Raw genomic sequence first — 14,094 nt, forward strand, 5'->3', positions numbered from 1 at the left:
TCGTCCTGTTCTTTGTCATAGCTGGGACCAGCGTTTCCTGAGGCAGGTTGCCTGATGTTGGTATCATCACGCTGATCGTTTTCATCTTCAGAATCCCCCACTTGCATCATGCCAGCGGTTTCCATCTTCAACATTGATTTCTTCAGTAAACACAGCAGTGGTATTGTAATGCTGACTGTAGAGTTGTCACTGCTCAGTCACGCAACGTGGATTGCTCAAAATTTTGGAGGACTTGGCAGAGATCCAACATGGTGGCCCAATCAGATCCACAGCAGCTTGGTAGCTAGCTGCTGGAATGCGCCTCGGCACTGCGCAAAAGCGTGCTAGCATGTGCAGCGTAGAATTCCAGCGCGTAGGAAGGGACATCACCCAGCGAGCGATGGTGCGCTAGATTAAAGCGCTCCTGCATCTCTTGGTGAGTCCTTCAGAAGCGGTACTGGACTTTTAACAATGTTTTTTTTTTTCCTTCAACAGAAGATCTGCCACGTTGGAGTGAGGAGGACGCCGCCGACCCTGACACCAAGCTGAACCCCGGCGAACTCCAAGCAGAGGATCTTCAGGAACCCTCAAGGCTTTGAGCAAGCTGAGGAGGATCAGCAGTCCCGACGAGACCTCTCCTCATATGCGACTGAGTGCAGTGGAGCTCCCCAGAACAACCTCTCAGTTGTCACTTTGTCACTGGTCACTTTGTCACTTTGTCATTTTGTCACTTGTCACTTTGTCACTTGTCACTTGTCACTTTGTCACTTTGTCACTTGTCACTTTGTCACTTGTCACTTGTCACTTTGTCACTTGTCACTTGTCACTTTGTCATTTTGTCAGTTTGTCATTTTGTCACTTTGTCATTTTGTCACTTTGTCACTTTGTCACTGGTCACTTTGTCACTTTTCACTTGGTCACTTGTCACTTGGTCACTTGGTCACTTGTCCAGATGATCTCGGTACACCTCCTGCGATTCAAATTCCTGCACACATTGCTCTGGGATTTGGGTGTGATGAATGATGCATCTAACTGGCCACCGGAGGCAATTAAGGCCTTCAAAACATTGAAAGCAGCTTTCTGTTCCGCCCCCATTTTGCGTCATGTTGAGTTGTTGACGTCATGTTCATCCTCGGCCTCGCCTTGCATTTCAGTGCGAGGTGCATTTTCCACAGAAAAAGGTTGTGAATCCGGGCACAACATTTGTGGCTGTTCCATTGACCTTTCACAGGTAGAAGATTGTGGGGGTGGGAATAGCTCCTCCGAATAGCCCATTGTGTCCTGAAAACTACTCATTGCATTGCTTTGCGCACACATTTTTTTGTCCTCATGCAAGGCCTGAGTTGCACCTGAAAGCGTGGCCTTCTCCTCCTGCGCCTCCTCCTGTTCCATCACGTCTGCTGCTGCTGGGTTAGCGTTGACGCCCGGTCCCTGTTTATTGAACCTCTTATCTTTATTACATTTATGACTGCATGGCGGTAAAAAAGCATGCTATCCGCACGCTTCTTGTCCTCATGCAAGGCCTGGGTTGTTGTGTCTCAAAAAGCATGGCCTTCTCCTCCTGCGCCTGCTCCTGTTCCATCACGTGTGCTGCTGCTGCTGGGTTACCATTACCGGTCCCTTTTCCTGGAACCTCTTCTCTGTATTACATTTATGACTGCATGGCGACAAAAAGCATGTTACCTGTGCAAAGAAACATGACATTTTCCACATTTAAAAGACAGTTTTTCCTTTGAAACTTTACAATCTATTTTCTCAAAAACTATAAGCTCTTTTTCAAATATTTTTTTTCCTCTTGTACCCACTCCCAAGGTGCACATACCCTGCTAATTTGGGGTATGTAGCATGTAAGGAAGCTTTACAAAGCACGAAAGTTCGGGTCCCCATTGACTTCCATTATGTTCAGAGTTCGGCGCGAACACCCGAACATCGCGGCGATGTTCGGCGAACGTTCGCGAACCCGAACATCTAGGTGTTCGCCCAACACTAGTCTTGCTGCATAAGAACTAAGAACAGTCAGGGCCAGCCTTTGGTACGTGACAATTGAGAGATAAGGACCGTATGACCCAACAGGAACAACCAAGAGCTGAACACAAAAGCCAACACAAAAGAAAAAGACCAGGAGCTAATTGTGTTGTACAATTATGCCCCAGGATAGATGTTCAAGTGAATGATACTCGCAAAGTTCGGGGGAGGGGGGGGACCAACCCCCACTCTGGGTTTGAGTCACTGAAAGCTTCAGTGACTTGAGTGGTCACTCTCCTGATGGTGGAGTAATTTTGCATTAAAACAAAAAAGAAACAAATTCCTAACAGGGTAAGGATGAACACTATGGGCTTGATTCACAAAGCGGTGCTAACTATTAGCACGCCTGTGAAAACCCCCTTAGCACGTCTAAATGAGCTTTTAAAGTTTTACATGCGCACTGCACAGAGCGCAGGGCGCTCTGCGCGAAGTGCACATTAAAGCCTATGGGACTTAGCAAGCGCATAGGACTTTGCGTGCGCAAATCTGATTGAGAAATCTGGTGCTAACCTACTTAGCACCCTGGTTAGCACGTCTAAAGACTTTACACGTGCTGAGTAGGTTAGCACCGCTTTGTGAATCAAGCCCCATATGGTGGAGATGACCAAAATATGTAAAACAAAAAAGTACAACGCATTTTGTGGGTTTGTCCGCCTTCACCAGGTCAATACTGATAATATACCCAGTAACTGGGTTTGCTATCATGAACACCTTTATGCTGTGATATGTGCAATCTGGGTGCCCAATGCAGGGCGTAATGCATGAAACTATGTGGGGTCAGTAGTCACCAGCCTCCTTCTAAGAAGTTACATGACACTGTCTCTCTGGGCTGTTACAAGGACCTCCAGTGCTCAAGGCTAGATGCTAAAGTGCCCCCCCCCTCCCCACCCCCATAAGACCTTGATTTCTTGCTCAGGTCTTTAGCACCTCTCCATTCAATCACATACTCAGGCTGATATTGAGAGGTGGTTCTCTCAGTGCCCACTTACAATCACACCCTGCTAGCAGCTTGTCACTTGCTCACATAGTCAGACTGATGAAAGAGGGCATTGGAAAATTGGCAATGATGCCCATGATTGTGTAGTTATGTCAGTGTGCACCAACAACAATCCACCTACAGCCAGTTCTCCATGTTCATAAAGCCATCTAAGTAAAAACACCCAACTATGAATAAGTGAAATAGCTACAAATACCGGAAAGGTTTATCAACTAAGAAGGAAGGAGAAGGAATGCTTTAAATGGCTTGCTGGATTATGGAGAACATTGTTCTCGAGAGAGAGCTATATTGGTACAAAATGGCATTTCCATCCTGCGGGCACTGCACCTGTGACTGGGGCTTAGAGCAAAGCATTTTACCTTAACATTCTAAAGCCTTTCTGGTGTGAACAATAGTAGAGTATTGAGTGAGGATGGCTGCAGAACACATTTACTATTCTTATTACTTTTGTATACTTTTTATCTTACACTGCCGGTGTGTCATACTTTTCCAAATGTTTGGGCTAATGAAAACAGTAAACAGTGTATTATAGCAAAGTAATGGAACATAGCTCACTTATTTTTATGTTACTATACAGCTAGACATCATGAGCAGCAACTCATAAAGAAGTATGCATGAAAGGAGAAGGTTTATCTTACCTGAAGCTTCTTTCAGCCCCTAGCAGTCTATGAGGTCTCTCGCTGCAGCTCCACTGCCCTCCAGCACACCACTAGCCCCTCCGAAAGATCACCAACCACAGCTGTGTCTTTTGGTTGCGTTCCCATAACTAAGAGCATTCTGCACTTGTGCAGTTTAAGTCTGTGAGTGGCACAAGCTCAGAACTCTCCCAGCCACAGGAGCAGGGGAGGACTGGCCCAGGGGGACGGGGGGCAATTGCCCCCCGGGCTGCCCTAATCCTAAGTAATTAGGGCTGGCCGCTGCTATACGCAGCGGCCGCAGACATACCACAGGTGACAGGTTCGCAGTGGGGATCGCAACCTTGCGCGATTTTTTTTCGGCAAGTTGAAGTATCCAATCAAAGAAGGGGCTGAGGCGGCCGGCCGTGGTGTGCCCTTGTGCGTGGCTGCGCCTGCGGTGGATGTGAGCGGCACAAGGACACAAATAGCTTAGGTCCTCTCCGGCCAGGTGGGTTGAAACTGCTTGACTCAGCACCCCGTCTGGAGCCATTGCCGCCCGCAACGTGCTGCTGTGCCTGCGGTGTCATCGGAGTGAGCTGTCTCACTCTTCAGCTTTCTGTGCTGGGGGGGCTGGGGGCCTGGAGCTGTGGCTACGAGTGGCTGGCTGGAGGAGTCGGACACAGTCCTCCCCTGTGCTGCTGTGCCTGAGGTGTCGTCGGAGTGAGCTGTCTCACTCTTCAGCTTTCTGTGCTGGGGGGGCTGGGGGCCTGGAGCTGCGGCTACGAGTGGCTGGCTGGCTGTCCTGGCTGGAGGAGTCGGACACTCTGGGGGCTGGGAGTCGGAGATGCCACCTATAGCTGCTTGCTGCTGTGGAGGAGGAGGAGGTGTAGGACTGAGGAGACAGGAGGATAGAGGAGGTTGGGTCCAGGTTGCCAGAGGAGAAGGTGGTTTTTATAAATTTTGTTTCTGTACTTCTCCCTTCTTGTCACTGAGTTACTCACACTTTGCTGCCTGCCTGCTACTGCTGTCAAATTCAATTCTCTGCCCAGGCCAGTGCCCTCTGAGGTTTTTTTTGTGTGATAATCATCCCCATTCTGACCCTGGCCTGAGGGGGAACGTTTTTTCTTCTTGTGGTGTGATTGGCGGCAGGGGAGGGGGGAGGCAGGCAGTTAGGCACTGTCAAACAGGTAGTTGGAGGGGGGGGAGTAGGTGTCAGACAAGTAGTTTGTATGGTGGGTGGGCAGGAGTGGGGTTAGGCATCACCAGGTAGGTAGGTTTGTGTGTGTGTGTGTGTGTGTGTGTGGGGGGGGGTTGTTTAAAGGAGTTATCAGGCATTTTTAATGAAATAAATGCTACTTACCCGGGGCTTCCTCCAGCCCCACGCTCCCAGCATGTCCCTCGCCGCAGCTCTGCAGTCAGCCATTCGCTGCCGCTGCCTCCCAGTCCTTGGCGATGGCACCAGTCCGACCTGGATGTCGGCCTGTACTGCGCCTGTGCGAGCAGCACTGTCAATCACCACCACTTGGACCGGAGTGTACTGCGCAGGCGCAGTAGTTCTGCGTCTGCACAGTACGCTCTGGTCCATGTGGCGGTGATTGACAGCGCCGCTCGCACAGCGCAGTTGGCCTGACGTCATCGCCGGGGGCTGGGAGGCAGCGGCAGCAAACAGCTGACTGCAGAGCTGCGGCAAGGGACATGCTGGGAGCTTGTGGCTGGACGAGCCCTGGGTAAGTAGCACTTAGTTTCATTTAAAAAAAAAAAAGCCTGATAACTCCTTTAAGGTTAGGCATCAGACACAGACAGGTAGATTGTGCGGAGAAATGGGGTTAGGCATCAGGTACATAGTGTGTGTGTGTGTGTGTGTGTGGCTGGGGCTGTTAGTCATCACAATTTGAAGATTTGCACACAAGAAAGATATGGCTTTGGGCTGGGGATGCCGTGAAACGGGCCTCTAGTTTGTGTTGTCCCCCCAGGCCAAAAGGTCCCAGTCCTCCCCTGCACAGGAGCATGATGGAAAGAGGCCCACACAGGCGCAGAAGAGAGCGACCATAGCAGTGGTCAGTGATCGTATGGAAAAGGTAGCAGCACACTGGAGGGCAGCAGAACTGTAACAAGGGATCACACCGATTGCTGGAGGGCAGCAGAACTGCAACAAGGGATCACACCGATTGCCATTGGCTGCAAGCAGCCCCAGGTAAAGATACATTTTTATCTTTCAGCTTGTTTATCTTTTTAACTTCAGGTAACAATAAAATCAGCTCTAAGTGAGGCAGCAGGTGCATGCTCTAGTTAGTGTACACATGCTTCCTAAAATCAAGTAACACAATAAAATCAGCCATCAAAACCCAAAAAAACCTAATAAACCCTTTCTAAAAAATAACTACTACTACACTTATTGAGGTATACTCAGATTTGACAGCTTTGATACTGATACTCAGATTTGACAGCTGTACTCTTTCTTTATTACTCTTTTTGTACTTGTTCCTCCTCTTAGATGTGTCCCCTCCATTAATCCCACCCCCCCCCCCCCACCCCCGACACAACCCTAGTATGGTAGCTAGGTGAAATGATTAGCAGGCACTGGTCTGCAACTCCAGCCCTACCTAAGAAAGAGATATAACTGTGACCCAAAACTTCATGTTTGGAAGTATTTGTTGTTGCTCCACACAAAAAAAAAAAACCAAAATTGCAGTGCAAAAATTACAAAGAAGAAACAAACATTTTAGGGGAGCCAAACATTTTCATGCGTACTGTGGAAATCAAATGCAATGGCACTCTTCCTGTGCTCATGTTCCCCAATCCAACATTTAAAGCATGAGTAAAAGAGTAGAAAAGTCTTCATTATATCTGTCCATGCATTTATCTACTAGCAAAAGTTTGATGAAGATTTGCTTTTAGTGAGAAAAAACTTAGTGAACTAAGTTTACTTCCTTGTAGGTGAAAAATAAAAAGAAATATATTTTTAAAAAAAGTTAAAATAAGCATGAAATGTTATAAAAAAAAATTTCACATTTCAGTTGACCTAATAAAAGTCTTAGAGTGAAAAACTACTGTATGACGTAATTCCGCTTAACAAGTTAAGGTTTCACTAGATAAGAACCATATTTTTATGTTGTTCCTCTGCCCGTTGTGTTCTCCAGGAGCTTAAACAATAAAATAAAATGAAAGGTCCACCAGACTTCCTTGGGCATCTTCTACAATTCCAAGTGGGGTCATTCCTGAGATGCTTTTGATTTTTCCAGGCATTGTAGGACCTGTGTAAAACAGTTTGAGACCAGAAAGGGTCATAGTAGAAAGAATCTTTAATCTCTTGGGCCCAGTTTACCCCTTTTGATCTATCGGGTAAGCATGCCATACTGTTCATACCTGTAGAAGTACTTGTGAATATTTACTACAAGAAGATTTTGTGAATATTATAGTTCTGGTTTCACAACAAACATATTTGTAATTACTAATTACAGATTTGTTTACAGCCATTTATATTATCTAGAACAATTTTGCTTTTGTTCTGATGCTTCAAAGCACTAAATAAAAAATAAACAAACACAAACCAACTGAATGCATAAAAGAGATGTAAACATGAATTCATATTGTTAAGTGTTCCACAAATGTATAAATGTTTTGAGTATGAGGACACAAATTATTCATTTCAATTTTTGCCTGAGTTTTCAAACAAGTAAATAACATATTTTTTGCCTGTTTTCTCCTAAGAGATAATTTTTCATGTTCTGTTTAAAATAACTTTGAAGGACCCTGCGATTGAAAAAAATACCAAAAAGCAGGTGAAAAAGTACTGCCAGAGTACTATCTGAGTATTTTCTTACTTTCTTGTGGATTTAAAGAATGGAAGGTGATATTTTCACAATGTATTAAGAAAATGCTTCTTAATAAATTGTGAAAATATCACCTTCAATTCATTTGTCTCCTCCTAGGTGATAATTTTACACCGAATCAATAAAATGACATTCAAGACACTTGCAAGCAAAAAAAAAAAAAAAAAAAAGATGCAATTTCACATATTTTTTTGTACTATTTTTTTATTGCAGAGTGCTGAAAAGTTTTTCTAAACAGAAGATGAAAATGTATCTCCTAGAAGAAAACTTAAATTAACTAAATTGAATAAGGACTTCTATGGTCAATCTTTTTTTTCTACAGAATCAAAAAGAGATACATTACCTAATTATTTAGTTACACCCTACCAGCTGCCACTACATATGTCAGAACCCGCCAAATTCAGTGCTAGAAAAATTATCTACATCAATATCATGGCTAATTTCTTTCAGCCTTAGCAGTGCACTGAGGTGCCTTGTGGAAGCAGAAAATTTGGGTGCCCGCTAGTAGCGGCAGAGGTTTGGATGTTGCCAAAGGCCCCTTTATTCAAAAGTGTGAAATATGGACACTCGAGGCACTCGATAAATAGAAAGCACCGGGTCAGATAAGGTAAGGTATGCTTGAGGTGGGTAAGGTTAGAGGTGGGGGCAGGGCCGGGTCTAGGCAGAGGCGAGAGAGGCTCCAGCCTCAGGGCACAGTGTAGGAGGGGGCACACAACTCACTTAGCTATCATTCCCCTATTGCATTTGAAGCAGAGAGAAATAAGAAAAAGGGGATATATGGCTTTGACTTCAAGGCAAATATCTAGAGACTAAGGTGTTGGGGGCCCTGGGGCACCTCTTAGTCTAATAGCAATCAGTGTGTGATGGCTGGGGTGGGAGTGATGGAGGGGCGCTCTTTGGGGTTTCAGCCTTGGGTGCTGGAGGACCTTATCCCGACACTGCGTGGGGGAGAAAGTTTAGACTAGCCGAGAGGGGGGGGGGCAGTTAAGGTTAGCTGGGGGGTAGTTTAGGTTAGGAATTTGTAAGGAGTGGGTGTGGTTAAGGTTAGGCATCCAGGGGGAGAGTGAATATAGGTATCATAGAAGGAGGGTTTTCTGTGAGAAATTAGGGTTAGGTTTTGCTATAGTAAAATATCAGTAAATTATTTTACTGATGAAAAATACCACTGTAAAATTATTAAAAAACAATATTCTACTATTGGCTATTCCCGAGCACCCAAATATCACTGTGCCTCTATTTCACATACAGTCAAAGATGGAGCAGGCCCCTGACAAAGGATGTTGGTGCTTGATGATGTGATACAGACTATACCACTAGAACATTCAGGATACAAAGTTCATCCACCCACCAGTTTTGCAATTTACAGCTTGCTTTTTATTGTGCCACAGATAGTCAGACCGTTATACATACCCCCCCAGGGATCCCGCGATGGTGCAGCCTCCCAATCAGCTCCAGGCTTCGCTATGGGGAGGATCGGGACTGCGCATGACGTCATGATGTCGATGACGTCATGTCCGATCGTCGCCATAGCAGCGACTGAAGCTAGCAGCTGTGGCTCTCGCGGGATCGTGGATGGGTAAATATTGCCAGCGGCAATCAGGGGATCACAGTGGTGCCTGGGGACTTGGGGGCCACAGTTAGCTAGCAAAGTACTAGCTTAACCCATTCGCGTTCCGTCGTTTTCACTTGAGAAATGTTCACCTCCCATTCATTAGCCTATAACTTTATCACTACTTATCACAATGAACTGATCTATATCTTGTTTTTTTCCGCCACCAATTAGGCTTTCTTTGGGGGCTACATTTTGCTAAGAGCCACTTTACTGTAAATGCATTTTAACAGGAAGAATAAGAAAAAAACGGAAAAAAATATTATTTCTCAGTTTTCAGCCATTATAGTTTTAAAATAATACATGCCTCCATAATTAAAACTCACGTATTGGATTTGCCCATATGTCCCGGTTATTACACCATTAAAATTATGTCCCTCTCACAATGTATGGCGACAATATTTTATTTGAAAATAAAGGTGCATTTTTTCCGTTTTGCATCTATCACTATTTACAAGTTTAAAATAAAAAAAATATAGAAATATTTCATCTTTACATTGATATTTAAAAAGTTTAGACCGTTAGGTAAATATTTACATGTTTTTTTTTTTTTATTGTAATGTTTTTTTTTATATTAAACATTTTATTTGGGTATTATTGGGAGGGTGGGATGTAAACTATAGTTTTATAATGTAATTGTGTGTTGTTTTTAATTTTTTTTTACTTTTAGTTGTAGTTTTACTTTTTGGCCACAAGATGGCGGCCATGAGTTTGTTTACATGGCGTCACTCTAAGCGTAACACACGCTTAGAGTGACGCAGGGGGGAGGCAACGGCCAGAAAAAGCACAGCTTCCGAGAGAAGCTGTCGCTTTTTCAGCGGGGGAGAGGAATCAGTGATCGGGCACCGTAGCCCGATACATTGATTCCGTGGCTACCGAATCCGCGGCCGGGAGTGCGCGTGCACGCGCGCGATCGGCCGCGGGAGCGCGCGGTAGCGCACATGGTTCCTGGACGTAGAAACTACGTCCAGGAACCAAAATAGGTTAAGCAATTTATCCAACTTTTATTTGAAAAAATCCTCCGGCGGACGCAGCATCGGAAACTGCGTACTGCCAGGGAGGTTAACAGTCAAAATATCACATTATTTCTTCTATCTCAATTTACTTTCAGCAAAAGCTAGAACAATTTACCAATGTACTGAACGTCATATTAGTGGCTCGTTATAGTTAAGAAAAGATAATTATTCATCTACATTCACTGAGCATTTGGAATAATTGCCATTGAGTCATTCATGGCATGTGTTTTAATATAAACTGCATAATCTGTACAAAAACATAGCAATTTGTTACAATAAAAATAAATGACAAACTAAAAAGGTCTAATATGACATTTTCAGAATTTAATTGTTCAAGAAGAGCTTGCAAATTTGCAGGATAGTGAAGCGGGGCTGAAAATGTATTATCAAACGGGAACATTCTCAAGGCTGGTAGTGTTCCTAAGCAACCAATTAGGATTTGAGAAAAGGAACATATTGGAAACCAGTAAGAACAGACTGCTAGATTGGAGAAGGGGGTGTAATTAAGCAGATTACATGTACCAGTACTTGCTTGCTTCTGATTCAAAGATCTAAAACTTAAAGAAAACCTAAGGTCAAATACTACCTAAGGAGAGGGATCCTCCAGAGGCTTTCCACATCATCCTACAGACCTCCCCTGCTGTCTGGGACCATCCTGCACATTGTGACTGTGCTCCTCTTAATACACACGCACAGCCGCACTACTCCCACATGAGCATGGCCGTGCTTTCACAGTAGCAAAGAGCCACTCTCAGGCACAAGCAGCTTCGGCTTACTTCACAGATCCGGCCATGCTTGCACAGTATCAGTACGGCCATGCTTGTGCTTGAAGAGGAGCATGGTCTTGAGCTTAGAATCGGACAAGAGCTTCTCAGATTCCTCTGGAAGGTTTGTGCTCATCAATGGTGGACCAGTGGATGGTGTGGGAAGCCTCTACAGGAACCAAAGGCTTCCCTCTTTTTAGGTTAGTGTTTGACTTTTCACTTGAGGTTTATCTTGGGTACACTTTAAAAATGTTGACCTATGACGTGTGTACTCTTTGCCCTCTCAGTGTATGCAGGTTCAGAATAAGTGGCTGGTACCAAGGCTGTGCAGGTCTGTTGGGATTTTACTGACATTAAAATGACAATGATGAAAACTCTTGTCTCCTTCCTATTCCTTTTAGACTGTAAGTTCACAAGGGTGTGGTTCTCTCCCTTTTGTTTCTTGGAACTTGCTATAATGGCATATAACAGAAAAACAAAAAAACAAGGTGAGTGTTTTCAAGCTCAATAAAAATGACCAAGTGTAAAATATAGCTTTTAATTACAATTCTCCTTAATAGTCAGACATGACAAACATAGTAAAAGTCCATGAGTCAAGCGATGATTAACATGAACGGCGTCAGTTGCATAGCTGAATATTAACTCTTTCAGGCAGAGAAAGAAAAGCAACACAGCATATTTATTTGTGTGCTTGGCAATGTTAATACACATGTCTATCTCATCCTGTCACATGTCACGTAAGGTTCTTTTTATTGAGTCAAAAACCCAAACAGATCAAGAAAAAAAGCCTAGTGTGAGCAAAGTACCTGCAGCAGGGGTTAATTGGCGTATAATCTATGTACCAATAAACGCCAATGAGCCCCTGCTGCAGGTACTTACCTGATAGTTTGTAGATGGCTACCTAGATGATGTTCACCCTGGGTATTCTTTTCTTTATGATCTGTTTGGGTGTCTGGTGTTGTCTTGTCTTTCTAATTGTTCTGGGTCACTAGGAGCCTTCTGGATACTCTGTACAGCATTGCTGAAGATGATAACACTATATGAATCAATAAAAAAAGTAATAAGCTAAATGGGAACATCGATCGTAAAACCAACGATCATTTCGTGGCCACACAGGGTCCCCTTTGTCTAGGCACATTTACGGTCCAGATCTGTGCCTTGATAAAGGGGACCCTGTATGGCCCATAAAACAATTGCCAGTTTTAGGATCGATTGTGTGTATATGGTGATGGAGCAATAAGAAAGTCCTGTTAAAGTGATGTGTCGACCTTCTTTGGATACTAATATGGACTTTGGCTACTCAGTCCTGCTCCCACCACCTCTGCTGGATGTTGGTATGTGATGTTTGGGATTATTCCTCCTGACCCTGTCTGCTCATCGGGTGCTGAACAGCGGCGATCGGGAGCATTTGGGTATTCAAATTCATTATGTCAAATTAAAACATCAACACCAGTCAAAATGCTACTAAACTTTCTTCAGTCATTAAAATTGTGGATAATCACTTTATTCACTATAGTTTGATGTTTGTTTGGGGAATTTTGCTGAGAAGAGTGACCATTGACTCGCTGCCTGTAAGGTCTGAAGGAGCCCCTTGTAAATCTCCTGACAAAGGTCATATTGGTATAATTTACAATATCACATTTAACTTCATAGATAAATCTAATAACAATCCCAAGAGTTCTTCTTTAGACATTTGGCCCTTGAGAACTCTTGTTAAACTGGTGAAAATCTTCTTTCTTAAACATACCACTATATTTCATTGTCTGTCTTCTGTTCAGTCACACAAATCATGTTTGCCATTTCTTTATCATAATGACCTGGGATTTACTAGGGTACATCTCTCCTGTATCATATTTTATCACAAGCTGAACATTTACAGTTGTTCTAAGCTTTCAATGCAGGCTCCCATTCCTCTCATTCCTTTTACTAAATGAATTGCTCCTTATAAATCAAACTTCTATATCCTTTTTAGAGCGTGGTGTCCATAATACCATAGTCAAGGTTTACCAGCCATTTATAGATGCACACAGAGCTGGGACAAGGTCCTCCAGCACCCAAGGCTGAGACACCAAAGTGCGCCCCCCCCCATCCCTCCTGCCCCAACCGTCACACATTGATTGCTATTAGACAGAGGTGCACCGGGGCCTACAACCCTCCAACACCTTAATCTCTAGTTATCTGGTTTGCAGTCACTGCCATGTATCCCCTTTTCTTATTTCTTTCTGATCCAAACACAATAGGGGAATGATAGCTGAGTGAGTTGGGCGCCCTCTCCTACAATGCGCCCTGAGGCTGAAGCCTCTCTCGCCTCTGCCTCGGCCCGGCCCTGGATGCACATTAGTAGTATACTATATGCTTGTCTCCTTTACAAGTCATGCATTTAAAGAGGAACTTTAACCAAGAATTGGACTTCAACCCAATCAGTTGCTGATACCCTCTTTCCCATAAGAAATCTTTACCTTTTCTCGAATAGATCATCAAGGACATCTGTATGGCTGATATTGTGGTGAAACCCTTCTTACAGTGGGATATCAGGACCATGGTCCTGACAAGTTACTCTGTAACCTTGTTGCATTGTGGGAAATAATGGCTGTTTCCGTCTGCCAAGCAACAATATTTCCCTCTGTGGAATGTTCATTTACTGAAAGTTCTATTCACAGAGATCACCTGGTTTGCTTGGCCACCTGTTATAAATTTCAGAATGTAAATGGAGGTGAGGAAAGATTTTAAAATGAGCAAACACTGACTAAATACTTTTTAAATGAATATTGTAAAAAAAACAACAACAATTGTAATGTTCATTATGTTCCAGAGGCAAGCCCTCTGCCCACCTGCCATTGTTTGGCAGTGCAGAGCTGGCACTAAGCACCACTCATTCCTGTTCCAATTCTGGGTCAGAAAATAAATTGCAAAAAGAAATGAGGAGGAAAATGATGCAGTACAGGTCAAATGACTCAAACCGCACAGGAGCATTAGAGAACAAAGTAGAGACAAAATATACTAGAGACAGTGTAACAGTCTCTTTCCCCCTGTGTATGCAAGCATAAGAAAGCCTTCTTTGCTCTAAAATGTTCTTTATAGCATTAAACCTACTACCAGAAAAAAATATTGGTAACAGAACAGCATTCAAACCGTTACCGTAAACCTAGCACTTTCTTCTTAAGTGGGAAGCTTAGCTCCAAATCGGAAGTTGAGCAAGTGATTACTTTATCCGGTTTATGTTTCCTTATCAGCCACTATTAGTAAACACTCCT

The sequence above is a fragment of the Hyperolius riggenbachi genome, chromosome 1, assembly GCF_040937935.1.
Source record: "Hyperolius riggenbachi isolate aHypRig1 chromosome 1, aHypRig1.pri, whole genome shotgun sequence".
Taxonomy (NCBI): domain Eukaryota; kingdom Metazoa; phylum Chordata; class Amphibia; order Anura; family Hyperoliidae; genus Hyperolius; species Hyperolius riggenbachi.